This window comes from Copadichromis virginalis, linkage group LG9 (assembly GCF_057382275.1).
Source record: "Copadichromis virginalis isolate Kocher_CV1m ecotype Utaka linkage group LG9, C_Virginalis_male_GT1.1, whole genome shotgun sequence".
NCBI lineage: Eukaryota > Metazoa > Chordata > Actinopteri > Cichliformes > Cichlidae > Copadichromis > Copadichromis virginalis.
Window position 1 is genome coordinate 33864753 of NC_140626.1, and position 27146 is coordinate 33891898.

General features: G+C 42.9%; 1 pseudogene across 1 annotated transcript; it reads left to right on the forward strand.

Moving 5' to 3' along the window:
• Positions 1-7986: 7986 nt before the first annotated feature.
• LOC146702354 (uncharacterized) lies at positions 7987-24809 on the forward strand (annotated as a pseudogene). Its single transcript, XR_014922298.1, has 2 exons — positions 7987-8087; positions 20951-24809. The product of XR_014922298.1 is annotated as an uncharacterized LOC146702354 (transcript).
• The last annotated feature ends 2337 nt before the right edge of the window (positions 24810-27146 follow it).

Consider the following 27146-nt stretch of genomic DNA (forward strand, 5'->3'; position numbering starts at 1 on the left):
GTAATGCTCTCAAAGTTACTCAGAGTTCTCTATGAAAATTATTTATTCAAGCTTTGTATCCCATTATGCATTACATCTAAGGAAGAAAATGGAAAGGTTCGAGTAATGCCAAAAAAACCTCTCTTTTGCTGATGATGTATTGTTCCATACCTCAGATTTCATATACAGAGAGTAGGGTGCAGTGAAGGATTTTTCCTGTCCACAAAATAAACACACAGGTGCATTTAAAACTTTGATTTCTCTGGATGAGTATTACAGTCTTTTATATTCTTTATTTCAAGAGGTGTTTAGGATAAATGTTTTCAAGGAATTCCCTGACTTACACTATCATTGTGTGTTTAGCAGACTGAAACCGATGGATCCGGTCCTCAACCCTGTCATCAGTAGCGGTTTTAGATACAGGCGACATGGGCGGTTGCCCGGGCAGCATTGTGGTGGGGGGCGGCATCACGGGCATCGGCAAAAAAAAAAAAAAAAAGCTTGTATTGGGAATGGCATAGGCACTGATCGGTTTTCTGTCGCCCATTTGCTGGGAGTAAGGGCGCCCTCCGTTTGCGAGGTGCGCCTGCTGCTTGCGGCACAAGGAGGAAAGGGCGGAGCGGCGAGGATTCTCTGGCTGGCTGGAGCGGCATCTAATAACCAACTCGCAAAATAAAAACAAAACAACAAACACGAAAACACCAGACATTATGATACAGACTTATAATTTGCACCGATGTTTTTCGAAATTCTATACGCGAAAAGTGAGCGCGAGAGCCCTCGGTGCGCCTGCTCGCTGCTGAAGTCAAAGTAAACTTTATTGTCATCTCCGCTACATACAGTCCAGTATATAGAGACACGAGACGACGAGGCTCCAGTTACAGCGGTGCAAGTAAACAAACAACAAATATAAGAAGAGTAAGAAAATAAATATACACTTTAGGACCAGGGGTAAAGGATCAATAACAATTTAAAATTTATAATTTACGTTTTGATGATTTAATGTCTCACACACAACCCGTCGAAAGGGGAGGGGGACATGCTGCTTCCAAGTTGAGCACATTTCATTTATAATGATGTAAATCCAAGCCCATTATGGATTCATGATTTGAATCCTGGGTTGTGTGAAATCCCAGAAATAAACCTTAGACAAAGTGAATCTGTGAACTAAGGTGTAGGTCTGTTAGGTTATGTTGTGGTGATCGTCGAGTTGGTGAATTTGTGTTCATACTGGAGTGCAAAATTAAAACCAATGTAAGATGGACAAGAAAAGTTCAAAGCCATCAGGTGCTCAGTTTAGAAAAAAGAGAAAAGAGGAGGAGAAACGAGCAAAAGATACAGGTAAGCAGATGTGTGATTGGATAATGGCAGGTCATCCTGAAATGATCAGTGATGCCATTGTAAGTTCATAGGAGACGTTAAACTCATAGTGAGACTCCTGCTTATCAGGGATGTAAATCCTTAGGTGACGGCCAAGCAGAAAAGCACTCTCCGCCTGTGAGTGAAAACCCCACCCTTTCCTATTGGTCGAAAAATGTACCATGTCAACCAATCAAAAAAATGATATGGCAACATGGCATTTAGTTGTTTAGGAAAAGGGAAGTTTTAGGAGTGACGGCGTGTTTTGAGATGTGATGGATTTGCGACATTTAGCGCAAATCTTGTGTAGTTAGTGTGTAGTGTAGTCAATTGCCCAACATTGGTCATTATTTACTGTGGTTTGCAGACAGAGTTACAGGACTCTCTCCCAGACCACAGACTCATGATACAAGTCAGAGTTATATAAAGAAAAATTAAATTAAAAAGAAAGTTGTGTTTTCAAAATTGGAGTTCAAGTTATTTTTACTTCCAATAGTGTTAACATCCTACACAGGTCATGAACAAGATTGTTTTTAAGTTTCATTGTAAGTGGGCTAAAGCATTTAATTAAAAGTAGTCTAACATAAATGTAAATGATGTAATTTGATTATTTTAATAAACATGTAACTTGGATGGATTCGATGCTGGCGTGACCACAGTGCACACGTCTGCTGTCGCTCACAGTGGTCCAAGTGTCCACTCAGGGAGTTTGTGTGTTCGCTCAGACACATGAAACATTAGAGGGAACATTGTTTGTGATCATTTCCAGTGTTTAGTGATCTCTGTGCCTCCCTTATATTTGGTCTCTGTGTTTCTCAGTTGCTCCGTCTCCCCTGTCAGTTGTATCCCCTAGTCAACACTGTGTCTCAGGGTTACATTTCCTGTTTTACTTTGAAACTCAATACATGAACGTATTGAGGCTGTCTCCCAATTCAGGGTCTGCAGCCTTAAAGTACGCAGCCTCAAGGGCCGCGTACTCAAAGACCGCTAAGGCCGGAAGTGCGAGGCTTGTGTAATGGGACGGTCTAGCCTCCGTTGCGCTGATACTGTTGTTTGTCAATAAAGTTTAAAAAAAAAAAAGCCTCCGTTGCGCTGCCCAGGTTGCCTAGCAACCATGATACTAACCACTGGAAACGTGTCATACAGCTTTGTTTGACAGAAATGAAGGAGAAAATCTTTTGTTCATTTGTTTGTTTCTACATGAGCTTTGATCATTCTCTGATTAAGCTCAGCTATTGAACGGCGTATATTTTAAAGTAAAGGCTTTAAAACCAAGTTAGTACAAACGTCACTAATGTCACATAACTTTGCCGACATGTGGCCAACAGTAATGTTTAATGTTCTTTGTTATCAAAAATTTGCACATAAATAAGTGACACAATATTCAGTGCTTACTTTTCACAGTTTACTCTTCGGCCGTTCCGCTTCTGCTGTCTGCGGCAGAATTCTCCACACCGACTGCCGCGCTATGAATTGTGGGATATGTTGGGCCACGAAGTCTACACTGCCACAGCCTTAAAATTCAGGGAAATGAAGGACGCATTTCAGGGCCATATTTCGAGCAGCCTTTGAATTGGGACAGCCTTCGGCGCGCCGCTGTGACGTAATCGGCCTTGAAATGCGTACTTTAAGGCTGCAGACCCTGAATTGGGAGACAGCCTGAGTTTCACTTCCCTTGGGTCTCGTCATGTCTGATTTCTCCCAGCTGTGCTCCCCTTCTGTGTCTCATTCTCCTCGTTATTCTCCAGTGTATTCAAGCCCTGTGTTTCTCGGTGTTGACGTTACGTCCTTTCTCATGTTGTGTGTCTGTTCCTACATCTCCGTGTATGTTTTGTTAGATTTTGCCCAGTTTAGGTTTTGTATGGTTTTCTCTGTTCAGCAATAGAGCTGCTTTGTGACTTTCAGTCCCGCCTCAGTTGAGTCTGTGTTTGGGTCCTTTTCCTGCCTGCACACAGCCATAACATGACAAACCGTGTGTTAAGTTTGCCTTATGAAAACAGTTTGACGTGACAAATAAAAGGTTTGAGCTACGATTTCACTTCCTGTATTTCAGAGTGTCGACCCAAACTTTCAGAGTCAGAATATTTGATTAATCTCTGTTGCTGCAAGACAGTAAAAACAATCACTGAATTAACTGGATTGGATAAATTATTATAGTACAAAGTTGCAAACATCACAAACAGCTATAATATAACAATTAACTAAATTATTTTTTATTTTATTTGTTTATTTATTTTTTGCCTGTCCTGTTCAGTTCTTTAGCAATCAGAATTTTTGTCTGAAGGCCAGGAAAGATGCCCAACGGATGTATTTTTTCAAGTGGAGAAAATATGCCAATGCCACATTGTTCCACTTGATTGATCTATATTATCATTGTTTATTTATTTTTTAACTTTCTTTTATTTCATTTTCAAATCCAAATTGTATTTTAAGTTATTACAAGTTGGACAGACAACAATACAGAAAGGGAGAAATAAAACAGAGGGGAAGGAGGGACAGTAAAATAAGATTTCTTTGGCTCTCGGAGGAGGTGGACCCATCTTTCACCCTCTCCCTTCCTTATCTTCCCTGCTGCTGCTTCTATGTCTTTGTCTAGTCTCATCTAACTCTAGCCTTCAAAGAGTCTCTCAGTCATGTTCTCTAAAACCTAAAGAATTATGGATTTGATCGACTGGTCCCGTAACAAAATTGACACCTTTCTGGGTTTGAGAGAGCTCAATTGTCCCGCAGACAATGTTTGCTACCGGATACTCGATGGTCGGTTGCATTGTGTGTCTGGCTACACTCTCGATGGAGGACATTGAACGACATCTACCAATTTGGAACCACGATAAGAGTGTTCTGGCTGATTGGAGCTGTCTCGGACCTGGCTTATCGAAGAACAAGAAGCGGCTACAGCTGTTCAAAATCCCATAAGGCTGGCCGACATGACAGACGATGGGCAGGGCTGTGAGTAAGACTCTGTTATTGAACAAAATATGGATAAGGTCTTGGAGAAGCTCATGGCTGTGCAATATATCTATATTGCACAGCCATGAGCCATAGATAACATCTTTGAGAAGAAGAATAGGAATTAAGAGAATTGAGAGAATTGGTGACCAGTGATAAAATTTAGACCAACTGTAAAAATTGGATGCAGTTGTTCGCACTCAACCCAAACATTCAGCATCTTCACTCATACGGCTATCTAAGGTCGGCTAAGGTCGAAGCTGACTGGAACAACAAAAATTCTCCATGATAACAGGATTGTTGACAGAACTCTTTGTCCCTCCTTCAAGGCCACCTGGGTCCACTGGAGACTGTTGACCTCCGCTCAACCGGGTGTGGTGACACTTTCTGTGAGCTGAACACGGGATACACACAGACACATGCACGAAACATGTACACTGATACTGATACGTACTATCACCCTCCCTCCCCCGAATGCAATGCCACATCCCATGCTTACCTCCCATCTGATGTGGACGCGGAGGCGCGATCGAAGATTGCAGCAGTCCCAGATCCAGCTGTACACACTGGAATATTCTCCCATGTTGCTTAATTTTGTTTTATTGTTTTATGGTCTAATGATGTCTGTGCTCGGAAACTCTGTTTTCTAGTTTCCATGCACCCGTGCTTGCTGCCCTCTCGTCTCCACACTCCTGCAGGAAGAACACAGCCGTAAATACTTCACACTATGGCAAACTCACACTAACTGACATCTAACTGGGAAACTGACAGGAAGTCTCACGCAACGATCCAGCATCGGAGAGAACTCAACCACACTCCTAAGTAGCTCTCCCGATGAAGCTTGACCAGCTGCACACACCTACACCCACAAACAAGAAAAACAAAGAAAAAACAAGGGACAGTGTCGTGGAAAATTTAACAATAACCTGCAACACACCCAGTGAGCTTGATTTGAAGTGGGTTTAATAAACACATTGCAATGTGGAGAGAGCATCCCAGTGAAACACCATCTCTGAATTGTGGCCACCGCCCTTACATCTTATATACAGGCACACAGACAAAGAACATTCCACAAACTCTTACATGTTGGCCCCTCTCACGGGGGGGCTATACCTCCTCCCTCACAGAGAGAATTATGACCTTGTTTTCTGCTTGGCCGTCACCTAAAGATTTACATCCCTGATAAGCAGAAGGAGTCCCACTATCTGTTTAACGTCGCCCATTACAATGGCCTCACTGTGTTAACTTTCCACATGCATGTAAACTAGTGACAGGAGTGCTCTTACTATAGTAAAGTGAGAAAGTGATATTACTATAACTAATGTAATATGATTAAATATGTGATTAATGTATGAGAAAAGAAATCTGCCACCACAACAGCAACACCAAATATACACATGTCCATAAACTATTCAAGAACCCCGGGTACCCAGACGCAGGTAAAGTGTATTTATTAAGCGCTTTTCATAGACAAGCGGTCACAAAGCGCTGCACAGGATTCTTATCATTCTTATTTTCTGGTTTGTTTGTTTCTTCCCCTTCTCATCCAGTCTGTCTCTGTGTGCTGTGATTAGTGTCCTTATGTTTTTTTACCTCCTACCTCCTCAGTCATGTCTTTGTATCTGTCTTGTGTCCAAATCTTTTTAAAGTGATGCTACATCAATGTGCTCACAGACATTTACCTTACACTATGTTCGAGTTACAGTGCATCATCTGTGAAATATAACGGAGATTACAACCTTCAGCCTTCAGTGAGCTTATGGTGAGCCTACAACGTTATTCGTTAACAACAAAGCAAACGAAGCATGGCTTGACAAGTCTAGGAGATAGTTCAAATTAAATGATTAATTCTAATCTATGTCTCAAAACCATGCAAACCAATGAGTAGTGGAAGAGGTGTAGCTAATGAAGTGGCCAGTCTGAGGGATCTCCCTCCTCCTCGCTGAGTTTCTTTTGCTGCTCTCCTTCGTGTCTTTATAAACTGGTGGTGTTGCCACAGTATTCCTACACGCATTACTGTTTTTATTTACCGATGTGCAATATCTGCACATGCTGCTCCTCTTTCTCACTGTCTGCAGCCCAAATGTGTTTTCTCAGGGCATCTGAGTCACGTGATCGCACAGTAACGAATCAAAGCAAATCAGGAAGAAGGGGGCGGAGCAAAGTGCGTGTGCAGGACAGGAGTCGAGCAGAGAGAGCTGCTTTTTCATGAAACGGGAGTGAAGTAGTGACCTTAGAGGAGAGAAACGAACTAAAGTATCGATCATAAACCACTACCAACGTCCTGATCGATATCTGCATCGATCTGCCCACCCTTGTCTCCTGGATCGTAGCTGAGATCAGCGTGAACCACGTGGGTCTCTGCTCCCTGATCTGTTTCCTGTGTTTGGAAAGAGTTGCAGCTTCATCGCGGAGTTTCTCTCGGTTTGTGGGCTCATCTAAAGGTAAGCACCGAGCTAACTTTACTGTGAGTTCAGTTCATGTTGAGTTTAGCTCCTGAATGAGGTCTTCTGCTGCTCTCCTCGGTGTCTGTTCACAGTTTATTGTGAACACGTTGAGAGAAGAGTGAGAGAGTGTTTGGAGAAAAACACCAACTAATCATTAGCTCAGCATGCTGGGAGAAGTTGGAGCAGAAAAGTCTTTTCATTGTCCCTGCAGCTGTTTTTCTGCCTGCACCAAACCTCTACAGCCTCATTTCTATTTGTATGGACTCAAATGTCGTCATAAATATTTTGTACTTGTAAATCAAATGCGTATTTGTGCATTGAGTTTTGCAACTTTGCAAATAAGCATTAAGACTATATGTATTTAAATCCTAACAGTATCTGTAACCAGATATTAACAGAAAAATTTGTAACACTTGTAAATATTTTTTACACACAGACAAATTCTCATCTGTAGATGCACAAAAATAAAATGTTCATTGATTAACAAGTACAAAATATTAATGACTGTTGAGTCTGTGTTCCCACAGGCCCCGCTAGTTTAGAGACTTATTCCTCATGAAGAGCGAAATCAAGACAGAACATCTGTCTCCCATCCCCCCGTTGGTTACAAACACAAGGCAGTGAGTGTGTGTGTGTGTGTGTGTGTGTGTGTGTGTGTGTGTGTGTGTGTGTGTGTGTGTGTGTGTGACCTCACCAAAAGGATCATAAAAGCAGGAAGCAACATCAGACAGAATCTTCACAAGGGATTTGCTCATGATAAAACACTACAGCCTCTTCCCAGAACCTCGAGAGGCTGGGGAGGGAGACATAGGAATGTCTTGATCCTATAGTTTGAACCAAGACTTTACAAATTTAAGAAGCACAATGACAACATTCAACAATTTGACTTAACAATGACCACAATTTGAGCCTCGATATTTCAAGTGATAACAGGAAAGTGTGTGTTCTTGATTTTACTACCTGGTGGGATCCACTTTAAAGTTGTCCATAAAATTTAAATGATTAATTTTACAAAAATGAAAGCAATATATCACTGACATACAAATGAGGACAAAAGCTCAGCTTTCTGTTGTGCTTCTAAATACTGTAGGAACCGCAAGTAAGCCTGCAGTGTGAGAGCAAAGTGCTCTAATGGGATAGTGTGATGCTATGAGATCTCTAAGCTATGATGGGGCCTGATCAGTCAAGACTCCGTCCTCTGTTCTTGTTTCACTGTGATGTTACAAAGATCTGTTTTGTGTCCCTTCCGATCAGCAGGAGGAGAAGAGTCTGACGGAGCACCAGACGAACATTTTCAACCATTCGGACTCAGCTCAGCCGCTACAGTGGACAAAAATGTCATCAACACAAAAGGTGAAGAACCTATCACTTTTATTGAAACTGTGCACTTCATCAGCTGATGCTTGTTTGTCAAGATTGAAAAGGATTCAAGAAGAAGTTTGTCATTTCGTATGGTATTACCCAGGCTGAAATGAAAGTGTTTCTCACCAGCATCTACAGTGCAATAATCAATACAACTAAAAAGAAAAATGGTTTAACAAACAGTAAAAAGGCAGTAATAAATCACAATAAAAAGGGGTAAATAACATAAAATCTTAATTCATAAACAAACTCCAGTCCAAATACTCACACTCATACAGGTAGCATCAGCCCTTTCACAGAAGGGGCTAATTAAATTAAGTAGTGTGTGTATCTGGGGAGTATATTGTATGCTGTGTGTGTGTGTGTGTGGATAGGAGGCATCAGAGTATAGCTGTGCTAATAGCTGAATGGATGGTTATTGGGTGCAGTCCTGCTTTTCTGAGTCTCCCGAGGGAGTGCAGACGCTTTTGTGCTTTTTTTGATAACTGCTGTTGTATTAATGAAGAAGGACGGTTCATCAGCAAGGTGCACACCCAGGAACTTAACACTGCTGACCCTCTCCACAGCAGCACCCTCTATGGTGAAGTCTGTGTGGTGATCTCTGCCAGACTTCCTGAAATCGATCACCATCTCTTTTGTTTTGTCCACATTGTTGGTGAGATTACGGGATCTACACCACACTTCAAGCTGCTCCACATCTATTCTATAAGTGGTCGTTGTCAGTGATGAGACCAACCACAGTTGTTGTCTGCAAATTTCAACAATATGATTAGCACTGAGTCTGGCTTACAGTAATGTGTGAGCAGACTGAACAGCAACGGGCTCAGGACACCCCCCAGAGGAAAGTCTGTGCTCAACAAGATGGTCTTTGATGTGTGGCTGCCCACCTTGACTGTCTGTTGCCGCTTTTCAAGAAGCTGAAAACCCATTTGCAGGTTGCAGGGTCCACGCCTGATAGCATCAGCTTTTCCAACTGCTGCAGAATGATCGTGTTAAAAGCTGAGCTGAAGTCGATGAAAAGGACTCTGGCAGAGGGGTGTTCTTCCTCTCCAGGTGTGACAGCATAACATGGAGTGTGGTAGAGAGAGGTCACCTTCTGTAGATCGGTTGGTCCTGTATGCAAACTGAAGGGGAACCAGGTCTATTTGGAGACTGTTCACGATGTGCTTCAAGACCAGCCGCTCGAGGCATTTACTCACAATTGGTGTCCCTTGTCATTGGGGGAGGGGGCTTGTAGTACGTAATGTGTTGGAAGCCCTGCCAAAGCATCGTTCCTCACACTGTGTTGAGAAGCGCTCCACAGTCTGATATTGTTGTCAAGGGAGCAGACATTGGCCGGCAACTGTGTCCGTACGTCTGGCTTGTATTGGTTAGCAGCTAGCCTTGCATTAGCTCCTCTATGCTTACCCTGCTTCTGCATCCTATCACACCGCTTTCTGTGTTTCCTCCTGGGTGTTGCTCAGAAAGAAAAGAAAGAAAAAGAAAAGAAAAACAAACAAAACACCTGGATCACCTGTATGGAGAAAAAAAAATTGTGCAGCATGCAAGATAGACAGCGCACAATGTGCATTGAGGCAGCAGGAAAGAAAGGTGTAGTCCGTGTCTGTGAACACCGGTGTGTACACCTGTGTGCATAGCTGTGTGGATCAGCATGCTTGTATTCCAAAGGTTTCTCCATGTAACGATCTGCTAGGAAGTGTGGGGAGCCATAGCGCCGTCCCCCAGGGTATGAAGCAGGTATGGAGGAGGTCCAGGCCCCAGATATCCAGAGGCCCCAGAGTACAAGGACCCAAGGAGGACCACCAAAAGGGGGGGAACCGTGCCACCCTCCTGGGAAGAGCTGAGTAGAGCCCCAAACGAGAGGTCACCCAGCAGCTACGGAGCAGAGGCCAGAGGGGGTTGCAGTGGCGTGCCCGCGGGCTCTGCCGGCAGCCAGCTGCGGCAGAGAGGACCGAGCTTCAGGCCCAGAGGGCAGAGGCCTGAGGGCATCCCATCCCCCGGAAGGAGCCCAGCCGGGCCACAGGCACCAGGCCCCGCCAATCGGCCACCAGGAGTGAGCCGGTACATACATGAGCGCCCAGCCCCAGACGACAAGGACCACCAACACACCAACGTCTGAGGGCATCAGCCACCGGCAGGGAGTGTGGTGAGGGGAGATAGCCCTCCGTACTTAGGAGGGCCTGAGATGTACCCAGAGAGGTTGAGTCTAAGACCCAACCTGACATATAGACACAGACGAACAGGCGCACGCAGATACAAACGTGCATTCCCACCCCATGTGCACAACCAAATACTCGGCACTCACCCAACGTGTAGACAGACACAAATAGACACTGCACAGACAGTCACACTCCCCAAACATACTCTATATCACAGGTCCAGGTACCCCCGCCCCCAGAGGGGCAAGCCGCACCTAAACCCAGGAGATGTAACCCTTCTCTCTGGGGTGGAGGCAAGCGTACCACCTCCTTATCTGCAGTAGTAGGGAGGCCCCGCATCCCAGACCCCAATCTGACGGCCAGCACCTCCTCCCAGCGCCCCAGCCCTGACGTCTAACAGAACCGGGGTGAGTGAAGACCCAACACCTCCCTAAGCCCACTCATATGTAGTGTTGCTGTGTGCTGTTCTAAATTGCATTTAAAACACAGGAGAGCATGGTACTAGCTTCCTCTCAGAGAGCAGCACGGCTCTTCCCGAAAACCCTTAGTGTCTATATGCATTTAAAATTGAGGGTAGGGCAACAGCACCAGAGGTGGGTTGGAATACACAGACCATCCTTTGGATGCTGTAAAACGTGCCCACCCCCAAGGCCCTATATGTATGTGTTATGTGAGAGTGTGAGTAATGTGGATGTCTAGGTTGCAGAATAAAATTGAGGCACAGGCGGCCAGAAGGGGACAGAGGGGGAGTGCCTCCCCTGCACCTTGGTGAGATACCTGCACTCCAAGCCCTGCGTGTGTGGGTGGGTGTGGTAGAGCGGGAATAGGGAGGCAGCTTAGGATGGGGAGGGAAGAAAGGGAGGGGCAAGCGGCCCCTCCCTGGGGCCAGCTCCCCCGCTGAGCCCAGTAGGCACCCCCACACTCTGGAACCCACCAGGGCAAGGGGGCCCAGGCCCATCCGGACCCGGGCCCGCAGCAGCAGCACCGCCCAGCCCCACAGAGTCCGGGGAAGCCCACTCGACTCCATCCCAGAGAAAACTGCACCCACCCCATCATCCAGTCATCTCCCAAACTACACAAGACAATAGACACCCAGGTTGAGTTCATTCTCCACCTCTCTTATATCGCTCCCTCCACGTGCAGAGTGAGCTCCTATAGAGAGGAGACCACCTGCAAAGATATAACAGCCTCCCCACCAGTTAGAGAGCCCCCTAGTTGGGCCGATGCACCAGAGGTCCCCTGCACTGGGGCTGAGCCCCCCTGCACCCACCCGCCCACAGCTCTGGCGACACAACAGCCAGGACCCAAGCCCCCAAGGCCCAGCAAGCACCCCAGACCGGGGGACGGAGCACCCCCAAGCCTCCACGCCCGTCCCGGACCCAGGCTACCAGACCAGTAACCAACGTCCGCCAGCACAGACCCTCCCCCATCTCTTCAAGACGAATGTGATCTATTAGATGGTTTTTATATTGGTTAGAATTAAGATTATTTTTATTTTTCCAGTTAATGAGGACCATTTTCTTGGCTATGCATAGGGCCGTAAAAACAACGTGGGCTGTGTTTATTTCTGCAGTGACCTCATCCAAGTTGCCCAGCAAGCATACTAATGGGGAGGCTGGAATGTTACATTTCAGACACTTTGATAAGTCTTCACATATCTCACGCCAAAACGTCTGAACTGGTGGACAGAACCAAAGAGCGTGGATGTAATTGTCCGGTGTATTTGCTGTGCAGTGTGAGCAGTTGTTGGAAGGCGTATAGCCCATCTTGAACATCCTATGACCAGTATAGCGCACTCTGTGTAATATTTTGTGTTGTATTAATTGGAAACTGGGATTTCTGATCCATTGAAAGGTTTTTAAGCATATCTGAGACCAAAGGTTTGGGTCTAAGCTGATCGATAAATCTGCTTCCCATTTTGCAGTAGGAAGGGATATTGATTCATCTACTTTAGAAAGTGTTTGTAAGTAAAGTTTTGTAATATGTCCGGATTGTTCCAGATAGGTGTACGTTTGCATGGGATTAATGAAGACTCTGTCATTTTTAGAAACTCCCACCATGCTGTCAGAGAAGAGCTGATGCTGACGCTTTTAAAGCATTCATGTCGTTTGATGTTTGAGCTGATAAATGGTAGGTCTGAAATTTCTAGGTTATTACATAGGGCCTGTTCTACATCTATCCAAGGTTCATCTAAGAGGGTGTGTTTAAACCATCTAGAGGTGAACTGAAGCCTGTTGGCTAAAAAATAGTGATTAAAGTTAGGCAGATCTAATCCTCCTTTATCCTTGGTCTTTTGCAGTGTTTTTAAGCTGATACGTGGGGGTTTATCTTTCCAAAGGAATTTAGAAATATACGAGTCTAGAGATCTGAACCAATCTTGTGATGGCTTATTTGGGATCATTGAAAATAAATAGTTTATTTTTGGCAAGACCATCATTGTTATAGCGGCGACCCTTCCCATGAGTGATATGGGTAAAGATTTCCATCTAGCCAGATCAACTTCTACTGTCTTTAACCCTTTAAAGCCGGTCGGAGTGGACACGCTCCATTTTGCGTAACTATTTATAAATCCCGGTAGCTCTGCAACCAAGTAAGCTAGCGCAATAATTTTTTTTGCATATGAAACCGGAGGAATTGTACTTACATCTTATGCCATCAGCTTGTCCTAGGTCACAGTTTCCTTCCACATATAGCTTTGCAAAAACTGCATAAAAAGCGCTTGCAGCACCAAAAACAAAATATTTCAGAAACACGCTTTGCCGATCCGATGAGCTGTTCATAACACTTCCTACGTCCATCAGCGTGAACTATCCCATGTCCGCCATGACCTGCCCGAAACCAGAAGTGACGTCATTTTGCGGAAATGTAGTTTTTTGCCATCAGGGCCTCATGAGCCTATACTGGTGTTTTTAAAAGTTATATTTGACTTTATGACTTTCTGTGTCATTTCTGGGATGCTTAGGACTCATATTGCACTGCTGGAAATAGTTTATTTTGATGCATATGCTGTTTTCTTTGCAAATTTGCATTATAATATTTATTTTCGTTTTTCCTACAGTATATGAAAATTGGTGTATTTCAAAAATAAAACTAAGAAGACACTCAAAATTAATTTCCTGTGGTGGGAAACTAGTTTGTGCAACTTTTTTGCATTTACAGTTTTGAGGGATATGCCTCTTAAATTTCTCTAACTAGAAATATATGTTAAAAAAACGATTTTCAATTTTTTTGTAGTTTATTGTACTTTTTTGCAATTTATGTAATTACTATGCACTTAATGCATACATATTATTAAAATTTGGGCTATAATGGTTGTATTGATGTATAGCAACTTGAAATACTCCCAAAAATGGCACTACAGCATGTAAAACTATAATATATGCTCTGGCGGACTTGGTTCTATGGTAGGTCTTAAAGGGTTAAAAGTGGGATGTGGTTTAATTTAGTTAATTCTGAAAGTTTAGGAGAGACATTAATACCTAAATATTTTATATTTCCAGATTGCAGTGGGGAAGGAGAAGAATTATGGAAGGAGTAATTAATCGGAAGGACTGTTGATTTTGACCAGTTAATTGAATAATCGGAGACACTTGAGAAAGAATTTATCAATGCAATTACCCCAGAGAGATTGGTTTGTGAGTTTTGGAGAAAAAGTAACACATCATCCGCATAAAGGCTGATTTTATGTTCTACATTCTTACATTTTATGCCCTTAATTGTTGTAGCCTTTCTAATTGCTGCTGCTAGTGGCTCAATAAAAATTGCAAACAGTGAAGGGGAGAGTGGGCATCCCTGTCTGGTGCCCCTCAGGAGACAGAAGCTGGAGGATGTTTGTTTGGTCATTTGTTCTGACACAAGCTGTTGGGGAATTATATAATATTTTTAACCAGTTTTATAGCTTGAGGGAAATACAGGGTCTTTGCCTGGTTTTAGTAAGAGACTGATATTTGCAGAGTTCATATTTGGTGGTAGTCTACCATTTTCTTTGATTTCCTGCAACATCCTGTGAAAAACTGGTACCAGAATCGCCCAGAATTCTTTGTAAAAATCTATTGGAAAGCCGTCTGGACCTGGAGCCTTATTATTTGGCATACTTATCAGAGCTTCCTGGAGTTCACCTGGCATCAGTGACGAATCCAGTGCCATTGCTTGGGTGTCTAATAATTTTGGAAGAGTTATGTTGTCGAGAAATTGATCGATTTCATTTTTAGATGGGTTTATTTGTGGTGTATATAAAGTTTCATAGAAATCCCTAAAAAATATGTTTATTTTTTTAAGATCATATATTGTATTCCCAGATAAATCTTTAACGGCACATATAGTTGTTTTTTCTTTATTGATTTTTAACTGGTTAGCAAGAAATTGTCCGGATTTGTTATCGTATTCATAATTTTGCAGGCAAAGTATTTGTACTAAGATTTTCGTCTTTTTATTAATAATTTCTTTTAATTCTAGTTTTGTTTTGCGTATTTTGTTTAATATTTCTTGATCTTGGTGTGACACATAGGCTTTTTCTAAGAATTTGATGTTTTTTGATGTTTTTTTTTCTAGTTCCTGAATATTTTTGTTTTCTTCTTTCTTATGTGATGAGAAAGAAATTATTTTACCTCTCATCATGGCTTTCCCTGCTTCCCAGAGGACAGATGCTGATGTTCCAGGAATGTCATTAAAGCCTAAATATAGAGTCCATTCTTTTTTAAAGTATTTGATAAACTCTTCGTCTTTGAGCAGTGATGTATTAAATCTCCAGTTTTTACTTGGTGTAGTATTATTCTTCTGTATTAGTGTTAAAGATACAGGAGCATGATCGCTGACAGCTATAGGATGAATCTCAGTGTCTGAAATGTTACTCAGCAATGAGCTTGTGAAGAGAAAATTATTTAGAAGATAAAGAAACTCACAACTCAGATATCTATTTTTTACATGCGCATGGGCAGTCAACGGTCCGATCTGCTTTGCACTGATGTGCACAACAGATGAGACACAGAAAAAGCGCCCAGGGCATCCTGAACGACCTTTATTTATACTTAAAGCAAGTCTCCACAGCAGTAGGAGTGTCATGTATGGAACTCCTTAAAAGGAGAAAGAGAGGGGGAGCGCCAGTCTGTCCATTTAAAACCGGATGTCACCACATTCCTTTTACACATATGGCTTCAATTTCTCTCTCCCTGTGTTGGCTCCAATTCACAACCTCTTCTTCCTTTAAATGAAGCTACAACTTAAGCATAATCACAAAATTAAAAATCTTTCATCAGAGCTACTGAACAGAAAATAATCCAGGCGAGGTTTTTTTTTTTTTTTTGTACTCGTTTTTATTCATTTTCAAATTAAACCGTAAGTCTTTTTTGTAGATGGAATCTTATTTAATGCAACCACAAACCCAAACTCAAAGGGGTCTGGTGATGCCAACCTGTATGGATTGTTGCTAAAACAGTATTCAGTCAGAAGGAAAACAAACGTCTTCTTTCAGCCAGTCAGAGCTGTGCTCGCTGTCCAAGCCTTTTTGTTTCAATCACAAAAACTGGACCAATCCTGGGACAAAAATCAAACACTGCAAAAGCCAAAAAAGAAAAGGTTAAAAACTGTATTTGGTGACTAATCATGTTTGATTCACCCCCCAGGTTTGGGAGCGGTTCTGTGGGCCGTAATGTGAATATTTAAGAAATTGGACAATGTTTCTGTTCAGGCATGATGCAAGGTAGTGCTCCTCCAGTCTGCTTTGTAGGCCATTTTGGAAGCAGCAGTCAGGTGAACAGCAGATGTAATTCCATTTTTCGATCTCCAGGCCATCTTTGAAGAAAAGCATGAATGGTATGATGCCGAAAAGCATGAATGATGTGATGCCGACTCCATGGTTAAGTCGGTGGCGCCGCACCGACTTAACCTTTTTAACCTTAAAAAAAGATGGCGCCGGTGCATGTGGCTTGCTGTCTATCACTGCCAGTGTTGTTTGTTTGTTTTGATTTTATTGACTATTGTAATAAATGCCAACTCTCTCTTGGTGTATGATCGCCTAACCGTACTGGATCTCCGACCTTCTGCCAAAGGCTGGGCAAAGTGGAACCAAGCTGGACATAAAACTTTGCCCCCGCTAATATCGGAGATCCCGGCTCACCTGTGCCGTGTTCCAGATCCACCACTCCGGCAAAAGTGCTGATGCCGGGGTCGAAGGGCTGGCTTCCTGGTGAAGCTGAAAGCTTCTTTAAGGTATTCTCTTAAGCCCTTATCCAGAAAACAAGGAGCGGTGCCAAACTTCTGTTTCTCTCGGCGATCGTTGGAACCTGTCTGTACCTGGCTGGTACCTGTCATCTGCCTGGATGGGATGTTCCAGTCCCGCCGGCGTGGTGTGAATCTGCGGAACCTGTGGCCTCTGTGTCGGGCTTCTAGGACGGTTAGCGACGGGGATCCGCCGCTTACCGCCAGAATTGGCCTGGTAAATGCTAGGTCCCTAGCGAACAAAACGTTTATCCTGAAGGATTTCTTCACATCCCGAGGACTGGATTTTCTCTGTGTGTGCAAGACGTGGCTGAGCGCTGGGGAGTGCAGCCTCTTCTCAGATCTTCTACCTGGCGATTGCTGTTATTCTAATTCCCCACGTATGTTGGGCCGGGAGGAGGAATAGCTACGATCTTTAAAAGTCATTTTAAATGTAAGAAGCTATCAACCCCGTCGTTCACCAGCTTTGAACTGTCTGTTTGAGTTGGGCTGCTCTCACACAGTGTTGTGTGCGGTGGTTTATCGGCCTCCAAAATACAATAAGGACTTTGTGTTGACTTTGCTGACTTCTTGGCTGAATTCCTGCCAAAATATGATCGTGTTCATATTGTTGGGGATTTTAATATTCACGACTGTTGTCCTGATATGCCCATGGCGAAGGGCTTTTTAAACCTTATTGATTCGTTTAATCTGGTGCAATGTGTGACAGGTCCCACACGTGAACGTGGACACACACTTGATCTTGTTTTATATCATGGCTTTTCTGTTTTTAACATAGATTTGTGATGCTGTGTTTTATGACCACAGTCCTGTGATGTTTGAAGTTCCTCTTGCCTGTGCCTCAGTTAAACCTCACGCTGCTGTTCAGCACTGTCGTGTTTTAACTCCTCCACTGCTGAACGCTTTTCATCAAGTCTCTCCTTGTGCTCGTGACCTCTCAGTCTCTGTTTCCTGCTCTGCTGTCTTTGACAGGTTTGAGCATGTGACTCTTTCCTTTTTAAAGGAGACTGTTGGTCGTTTTAAGTCTGTAGGGTCTCCAAATGATGCCGTCCCTCCTCAACTTTTAAAAGAGGTGTTACCTACAGTTGGTCCTTTGGTTCTTGAGCTGGTAAACCATAGTCTGACTGTCGTCAGGTGTCGTCCCTAAAGATTTTAAACATGCAGTAGTCAAACCCCTGATTAAAAAACCTGCTCTTGATCCTACAGTTCTTGCAAATTACAGGCCTATCTCCAAACTACCTTTTCTTTCCAAAATTCTTGAAAAGGTAGTTTACAGCCAAATAATGGCCTTCCTGGAAAAGCAAAATGTGTTAGAGGTTTTCCAATCTGGTTTTAAAGCCTTTCATAGCACTGAATCAGCCCTTTTAAAAGTTTTTAATGACATATTTTTAGCGACTGATGCTGGGGACTGTGTTGTTCTTGTGCTTTTAGATTTGACAGCTGTGTTTGATACCGTGGATTATGCCATTTTATTCTCTCGTTTGGAGCACTGGGTGGGCATTAGGGGCTGTTAAGATTCAAGAATTGAGAAAGGGTACAAGAGGTGATCGAAAAATAACCACACTGGTCCGGCCGGGTGAAGTCAAACGAAGATTTTAATTCACACGTGGGAAGATCACTGAAAACAGCAATTGATCTTCGACTTACTAAGGCACAAACAATTATTTTATAACATCAGGGTTTGTTTACTGACGCCCCTTCATGCGTCACCGGTACATTTTATACATAGATCAGATCAACATCATCATGACTTTTCACCCAGAAAATCATCTTCTATTTTCATGGCTTGGTACTTTCCGTTCTTGTCTTAAAATGAATTGTTCCTCTTTCTTGTCTAGACCTAACTAATCTCTCCTCTAAATAAGTCTAACTAATATGTGTGTACGTGTTGACCTCACATGCTCTTTGTGTCACCTCTTCACCTCCTACTGTCTGTGTCTCGTCCTCAAATGCTCTTTCTCAATTCACCTGTTGCACTTCTGACCTTTCACCAGGACAGAGGCTCACTGAGACTATGTGTATGTCTTCTACTAAATAAATGTTTTAACCAAGAACCTCTACTAAAACCTTAATATAAAATGACCTGATATAAGTGTTTTGTAAGCATGTATTGCAATTCCTTCTATGTTCTAGTTTTCCCTCAGCATGTATCACCTAGACACTCTCACTAGATGAAGCTCAAAACCATTAATGAACCTGAACATCAACTCAAATAAGCACAGATATGCAATATGTATAAAATAGTTATAACTGCACCTGAAATACAAAGTTAACATCATCATAAACATCTTAAGGCCATCTTAAAGCTATCTGTTACATTGTTAAAGCAATGATCATACTGCAGATTATATTATGCTGGTCAAATACTTTTCTGTTCATCCCCACAGGGCACAGCACTGGAGTGGTTCAGGTCCTACTTGGCAGGGCGAACTTTTTTGTGTCAGCCTCGGTGACTATGTGTCGTCCTCCGCTCCCCTCTTGTGTGGTGTCCCACAGGGCTCAGTTCTAGGCCCCCTCCTCTTCTCTTTATATCTGCTTCCTCTTGGTTCTGTACTGAGAAAGCACAGCATTCCTTTCCACTTTTATGCTGATGACTGTCAGATCTATGTCCCTCTAAAGAAAAAAGGCAGATACCTTACACAGCCATTACTTCAGTGTCTCGATGACATTAAGACTTGGATGTCTGTTAACTTTTTAAAATTCAATGATAAAAAGACCGAGGTGATGGTTTTTGGCAGCCCCACTGAGACCCCCAATGTGTATGTAAATTCCCTGGCACAGTATGTTAAGCCAACTGTCACAAACCTGGGGGTCAAAGTGGACTGTGAACTGAAGCTTGACAGTCAAATTAAGGCCGTGGTAAAATCTAGCTTCTTTCACCTCAGGCAGCTGGCAAAAATAAAGCCAATTCTTTCACGGCAGTACTTTGAGACAGTGATCCACGCCTTTGTTAGCACTCGGCTGGATTACTGTAATGCACTTTATATTGAGGTGAGCGCATCATATATCAGTCATCTACAGAGGGTGCAAAATGCCGCAACTCGTCTTTTAACTGGCACTCGAAAGTTTGAGCACATTTCCCCTGTTTTAGCTTCACGTCACTGGCTGCCCATTTCTTTTAGGATTCATTTTAAAATTCTTTTATTTACTTTTAAAACTCTCCATGGCCTAGCTCCATCTTATCTCTCTGAGCTGCTACAGCCTTATACACCCACCCGCTCTCTCAGGTCAGCTGATCAGCTGCTCCTGAAGATACCCAGGACTGGGCGTAAACTTAGAGGAGATCGTGCTTTTGCTGTAGCAGCTCCAAAACTGTGGAACGAGCTTCCTTTAGAGATTAGACAGGCCACTTCTTTATCTGTTTTTAAGTCACTCTTGAAAACCCACCTCTTTACCCTGACCTTTGACACCACGTGAGATGTTGGTTTTTATTTTTATTTTAGTTGTTTTTAGGTGATTCGATGCTGTTTTATCTTGTTTTTGTTTTAATATAGGGCTGTTTTAATTTTATGTTTTATTTATTTATTTCGCTGCTTTCTGTTATTCTATTGTTTTAACTTATTTTCTGTACGGCACTTTGTTCCTGTGCTGGGTATTTTAAAGTGCTTTATAAATAAAATTGGATTGGATTGGATGGGGCCAGGTAAGCGACCAGAGACAGCTCCATAAGGAGTGGGTTAGCTAAGCCAGTTTTGTCGGTGCTGTCCAACGTCATGTACTGTTCATAGCTGGGTACAGTGATGCAGGTAGACAGAGGTTTGCCACATGATGCACTTAGCTCTCAGACAAAGTTTGGGAACATAGGAAGGCAGTTTTTAGATATTGCGGGGTCCAGTTGGAGGAAAAAGCCTGTGAACTGCGACAGCTTCTGAGCTGGCAGAGGAGAGGGCTAGTCCACCTGCAGCTTCTTAGCTGCACAGTGAATCAGGGGCTGACTGCCGAAGCAGTGGCGGCACATTGGGGCTGTGCACACGTCATCACAGATCATCTGCCTTAAAGGCGTGAATAAAGGTTTCCTCAGCCAGGACACGTGAGGGCATGATATCCCATAGCACGTGTGTTGTACCGAGTGTATTGACTGAAATCAGAATCAGAATCAGAATACTTTATTCATCCCGAGGGAAATTAGGGGTTACAGCAGGCAGCACGCTAATGGCGCATGCGCACTCACAAAGGAACCTTCTGACCAACTTTACACAAACATCACATTGGGCAGACATGTCAGAAGGTAGGCTGATAGGAAAAAAAACAACGAAAATACACTACATGAGGTAAGAGGAGGAGAAAAAAAACTCCACTCAGACTGAGCTCCTAGTGGGAGAACAGTTTGATAAAAGAAAAAACACCTCAGCACAAAAGCACAAGGAACTACTTCAGCCTTTGGTTTAAAACTACTGTTAATAGAGGAAATTTGAAGGTTGAGTTTATTCCACGACTGCATTTCACTCACTGCCTCTGTTTGTTTCTCTTTCACTGCAGGACCAACATGGAGCAAGAAGTCAGTGCTCTCAGGAGGCCGACAAACCTCACAGAAGAAAGGAAGAGAAAACATACAGTTGTGATGAGTGTGGAAAGTCTTTTAACCAGTCTGGAAATTTAAAAACACACCAACTCATACACAGTGGAGTTAAAGCGCACAGCTGTGAGTTGTGTGGACAGTCTTTTACCCAGGCTGGACACTTAAAGACACACCAACTCATCCACAGTGGAGTTAAAGCATATAGCTGTGACTTGTGTGGAAAGTCTTTTACCCATGCTGGAAGCTTTAAAAGACACCAAATCATGCACAGTGGAGTTAAACCATACAACTGTGATTTGTGTGGAAAATCATTTACCTTGGCTGAAAGCTTAAAACAACACCAACTCATCCACAGTGGAGTTAAAGCGTACACCTGTGGGTTGTGTGGACAGTCTTTTACCCAGGCTGGACACTTAAAAAGACACGAACTCATCCACAGTGGAGTTAAAGCGTACAGCTGTGGGTTGTGTGGACAGTCTTTTCACCGTTCGGGAAACTTAGAAAGACACCAACTCATCCACAGTGGAGTTAAAGCATACAGCTGTGAGTTGTGTGGAAAGTCTTTTAACCGTCCTGGAAACTTAAAAACTCACCAACTCATACACAGCGGAGTTAAAGCGTACAGCTGTGACTTGTGTGGAAAGTCTTTTAACCAGTCTGGAAATTTAAAAACACACCAACTCATACACAGTGGAGTTAAAGCGCACAGCTGTGACTTGTGTGGAAAGTCTTTTACCCTGGCTGGAAGTTTAAAAAAACACCAACTCGTCCACAGTGGAGTTAAAGCATACAGCTGTGAGTTGTGTGGAAAGTCTTTTAACCATCCTGGAAACTTAAAAACTCACCAACTCGTCCACAGTGGAGTTAAACCATACAGCTGTGAGTTGTGTGGAAAGTCTTTTAACCAGTCTGGAAGTTTAAAAACACACCAACTCGTCCACAGTGGAGTTAAAGCGTACAGCTGTGACTTGTGTGGAAAGTCTTTTAACCAGTCTGGAAGTTTAAAAACACACCAACTCATCCACAGTGGAGTTAAAGCGTACAGCTGTGACTTGTGTGGAAAGTCTTTTAACCAGTCTGCAAGCTTAAAAACACACCAACTCGTCCACAGTGGAGTTAAAGCGTACAGCTGTCACATTTGTGGAAAAACTTTCCGCTGGCTACTCAGCCGAAACATTCACCTACGCATTCACACCAAAAATGATGTTTACTGCTGTGATCAGTGTGGTAAAGCTTTTGTGACATACAAAAACTTACAGCACCACATGTTTACCCACACTGAGGAGAGACCTTATAAATGTGACCTCTGTGAGAAAACTTTTAAATCTCCACGTTACCTCAAATCACACCAAAAGATTCACAGCAGAAAGAAACTCTAAAAGTGCAGTTACTGTGAGGTATGTATTTTTCTTTTAACAGTTTTACAATTTTATATGAATGAAGTTTAATTTCAAAGCTTAAAAGTTTTAAAAGCTCCTCCCCTTTCTCTCTATCTAACATTCACACTCCAATGGATGCATCGGAGAGCAGGTTGGAGTCAGTATCTTGTGGGATGCAGAGTAGAGCATCCAGGGGTTTAATCACCAGTCTTCCCATTAAGTAGATTACCTACAAATGAAGACTTAATGTTGCCCAGTAAGCTGAGTGTTATAATGTAAACAGTAAGATATAATTGGACACTGGCACAGATACTCCTTATTTCAGGCGCCATTAAAAATAAAAATGTTGAGAGAATTCCCTGACTTCCACTGTCTTTGTGTCTTTGTTTAGAAGCAGAGCGACACAGACTGATCCAGTTCTCAACCCTGTCGTCACTGTGGTAGTGGGAAAGAGTTTCTCTGTGACTTTTGTGAAAAAACTTTCAATCATCAAGAGAACCTAAACAACATCAACTCAGACACACTGGAGACAAAACGAACTACTGCAAAGAATATGGGAGAGGCTTCCCTAAACCAAGTGAATTAAACCAAAATTAACTCTGTCACATGGGGTCAAAAACCATCTCTCATTCACCACTGCGGATCATCTTAAAGTGCATGGAAGAGTCCACACAGGAGAGAAACCATACAAATGCAGAAACTGGGAGAAAAGTGTCTCGCTGTCAGGAAGTTGTAACAAACATGAACGTACATACATGGAGGGGAAACTACAGCTGTGACCAGTGTGACAAATCAAAACATTTCACACCCATTGATTTTGAAAACCTTCAATATGAACTAAAGCCATCAACAGGATGTGAAACGACCACTGATGTGACTTTATATCCAAGAAAAAGATAAAAAGTCAAGCTGATCTGGGTCTGGGTTGTACTTTGGTGTATTACCACCTTAAACAGTTTGATCTTTTTGTGGTTTCATTGACTCAGTTATGTCAGATTTCCTCTCTGTCCTGGTCTGGATGCTCATCTGTAAAGAAGTAAAACTCGGATGGTTCAGTGGTCTCTAGCAGCTGATTAGTGAGCCAGCACTTCTGTGTATCATGCAGTTGTGCTTCTTTTCCTCTTGTGTCGACTCAGCTCAGTTACTCGGTTAGAGGGTTCCACATATACAAGAATCCTTCCTGGAATCGTTTTTTGGTATGAGGTGTTCTTGGGAAGACGTCACACCACCACCACTGTGTCAGGCTGTTCCTGTGATCTTCTTTTAATGCCACGTGTAACGGGACTCAAATCTCTCGAAAAACTACAGCTTCCGTCTCATTTACCAACAAACATCATCCAGATGTTTGTTGTTAGATGTGAGATGAGCCTTTCTGTTGTTGAATCTCTCCCCCCATTGAATCTCTTATTGCTGAATCATGACCTCTGACCTTATCTAAGCTAAGTAAGGCCTGCAGGTCTTTAGATGATGATCTGGGTTCTTCAGTGACCTCCTGGATTAGTCATCGATGCACTCTTGCAGTATTTCTAGTCAGCCACTTGCTCCTGGGAGGCTTGAGTACTCTTCCATTTTTCCTGTAGTGTGGATAATGGCTCGTAGTTCGCTTGAGTCCCAAAGCCTTAGAAATGACTCTGTAACCTTTTCATACTGATGTCAGTGACTTTGTTTCTCTGTGTGAGGTCTTTCAGCCGGCTTCCATACATGGTCAGGTTGTTTTTCATACCTTTTTACCCTTAACAAATGAAACCATTTACAGACTATTTTCCACTGACCCAGGTAACCTTTGTCATATTTCTTTCCTTTTTGATCATCTGAAACATTCAAATGTTGAGTCCTTCAGGTGTAACCTTGACTGTTTTCCCAGTTGCAGCTTAAGCTAGGCTTAATCCTTCCTCTTTATACTACTGCTTAGCCACAACCAGCTGTGACAATGTTTATGGCTGGTTTGGTTAAAGTGCCAGTTTAGTAAATAGGAGAGGGCTCTCAATCCCACCAGTGCATAAAAACGTGAGTTCTCTGTCATTGCTCACTTTCTGTAAGAATGTCATGGCCCTGGGTCTTTTGACCCAGCGTTTTGTGTTTTCTATTATTGTGATGTATTTTGGTTCTGGTTTTCTCTTTCTTTGGGTTTTGGTTCTGTTCTTCCCCAGTTTAGTATTTAGGCTTTTCTGCCTGTGTATTCCTGTGTCAAGTCCGGATTTCTTAGTCTGTGTCTTTGCATGTGTGAGTTCCTGTTTTATTTTGTAGGTCTGTGTCTCTCGTCAGTGTTTCTAGTTTCACTTCCCTTGTCCCGTTATGTCCAATTACTCCCAGCCGTGCCTCCGTCTGTTTCAGGTCTGTTTTTGTTTAGCTTTTCCCAGTTTAGGTTACTCGCTGCTCTGTTTTTTGTCACCCTCGCCTTTGTTTGTTATCTCACTGTCAATAAAGCTTCCTCACCTCAGTTGTGCTGCATCCTGGGTCCTTTAATAACTTACACCTGGCTCGCGTCGCGAACCCTGACAAAGAAAGCATGTTATCCTCAGGCAGAGCTGCAGACGATCAAGAATCCATAACTACTGGATGGTGGACGTTTCTCTAAGCAGACAGTCAGTTCTTGGGATGCCAGCTGGATGTAGTTTCACAACCTTTAACTTAATGTCTGTGTGTTTTTAACATCTTATGCTCTGGTTTAACTTTTAAACAACCTGATTAATGAAAGCACATCTTTTGACCACCCTGTTTGTCATCAGCGGTGGCTTTAGGATCATCCTCACCTGCTCATGGTTGCAGTTGTTTATCGGTTGAATTGGCATTTACTTTATAGTGTGATAAGATGTTAATAAGCGTATAAAGCTGTAAAGCCTCTTGAGTTACTTAAATCGCCTTTCTTCCTCAGTGTGATGCTCAATGTGAACTGCAGGTCGTCTTGATGATGTCTATATGCCTTAACGCATTGAGTTTCTTCAATATCATTGGTTAATTAGATATTTAGATTGATAAGCAGCCGAAATTGTGGACCTACTAAAGTGACCAGTGAGTATACAGTCTGGTTATCATCGTGTTTAACTTTGTTCACATGCACTGATGAATGAACAGCTGATGGCTGTAGCATAACACCCACTGTAGAAAACGGTATTCGTTATCAGGAAACATTAAATGCTGAGTGTAAATGCGGCATCAAGGGCATCGACAAAAAAAAAAAAATGCTCGTATTGGGAATGGCATGGGCACCGATCGGTTTTCTATCGCCCATTTGCTGGGAGTAAGGGCGCCCTCCGTTTGCGAGGTGCGCCTGCTGCTTGCGGCACAAGGAGGAGAGGGCGGGGCGGCGGGGGAATCTCTGAACGGCTGTAGCAGCATCTAATAACCAACTCGCAAAAGAAAACAAAATAAAAACAAACCAACAAACACGAACACACCAGACATCATGATACAGACTTATAATTTGCACCGATTTTTTTTCGAAATTCTATACTCGAAAAGTGAGCGCGAGAGCCCTCGGTGCGCCTGCTCGCTGCTGAAGTCAAAGTAAACTTTAATGTCATCTCCGCTACATACAGTCCAGTATATAGAGAGACGAGACGACGAGGCTCCAGTTACAGCAGTGCAAGTAAACAAACAATATATATAAGAAGAGTAAGAAAATAAATATACACTTTAGGACCAGGGGTAAAGGATCAATAACAATTTATAATTTATAATTTACGTTTTGATGATTTAATGTCTCACACACAACCCGTCGAAAGGGGAGGGGGTCCTGCTGCTTCCAAATAGAGCACATTTCATTTATAATGATGTAAATCCAAGCCCGTTATGGATTCATGATTTGAATCCTGGGTTGTGTGAAATCCCAGAAATAAACCTTAGACAAAGTGAATCTGTGAACTAAGGTGTAGGTCTACTAGGTTATGTTGTGGTGATCGTCGAGTTGGTGAATTTGTGTTCATTCTGGAGTGCAAAATTAAAACCAATGTAAGATGGACAAGAAAAGTTCAAAGCCATCAGGTCCTCAGTTTAGAAAAAAGAGAAAAGAGGAGGAGAAACGAGCAAAAGATGCAGGTAAGCAGACGTGTGATTGGATAATGGCAGGTCATCCTGAAACGGTCAGTGTCAGAATCAGAATACTTTATTAATCCCTAAGGAAATAATGTGGGTTACAGTTGCTCCAAGAAGAAATGGTAAAAATAGCAACAGTAACACACTAAACTGCAAACAGTACATTATGTTACAGATTTTAATATTAATTAGTCATTGTCAATTGTTGACTTGTCCTGTTCTCATTGTATGACGAATTATGATGGCTGTTTGGTAGCCGTTTGCATACAATGCATACTGTTGGGTCTAAAGTCAGACGTTTGTGTATTGTATGTACGGTCGGCAAGGTCTGTCATCTAGAATAGTAAGAAAGTGTCACAGTTTGTGTTGACAGACCATGGGGATGTGGAGAAGGAGGACCCAAAATGCAGGACTCTTCAGATGAAGCAGTGTCTTTATTTACAGTGTTGTAAATATGAACCACAATGAATCCCTGTGCATCCCACACTCCTGTGCTGTGTTCCCTCTCACTGTCTGTGCTCTGAAACTCTGTTTTCTAGTTTCCATGCACCCGTGCTTGCTGCCCTCTCGTCTCCACACTCCTGCAGGAAGAACACAGCCGTAAATACTTCACACTATGGCAAACTCACACTAACTGACATCTCACTGGGAAACTGACAGGAAGTCTCACGCAACGATCCAGCATCGGAGAGAACTCAACCACACTCCTAAGTAGCTCTCCTGATGAAGCTTGACCAGCTGC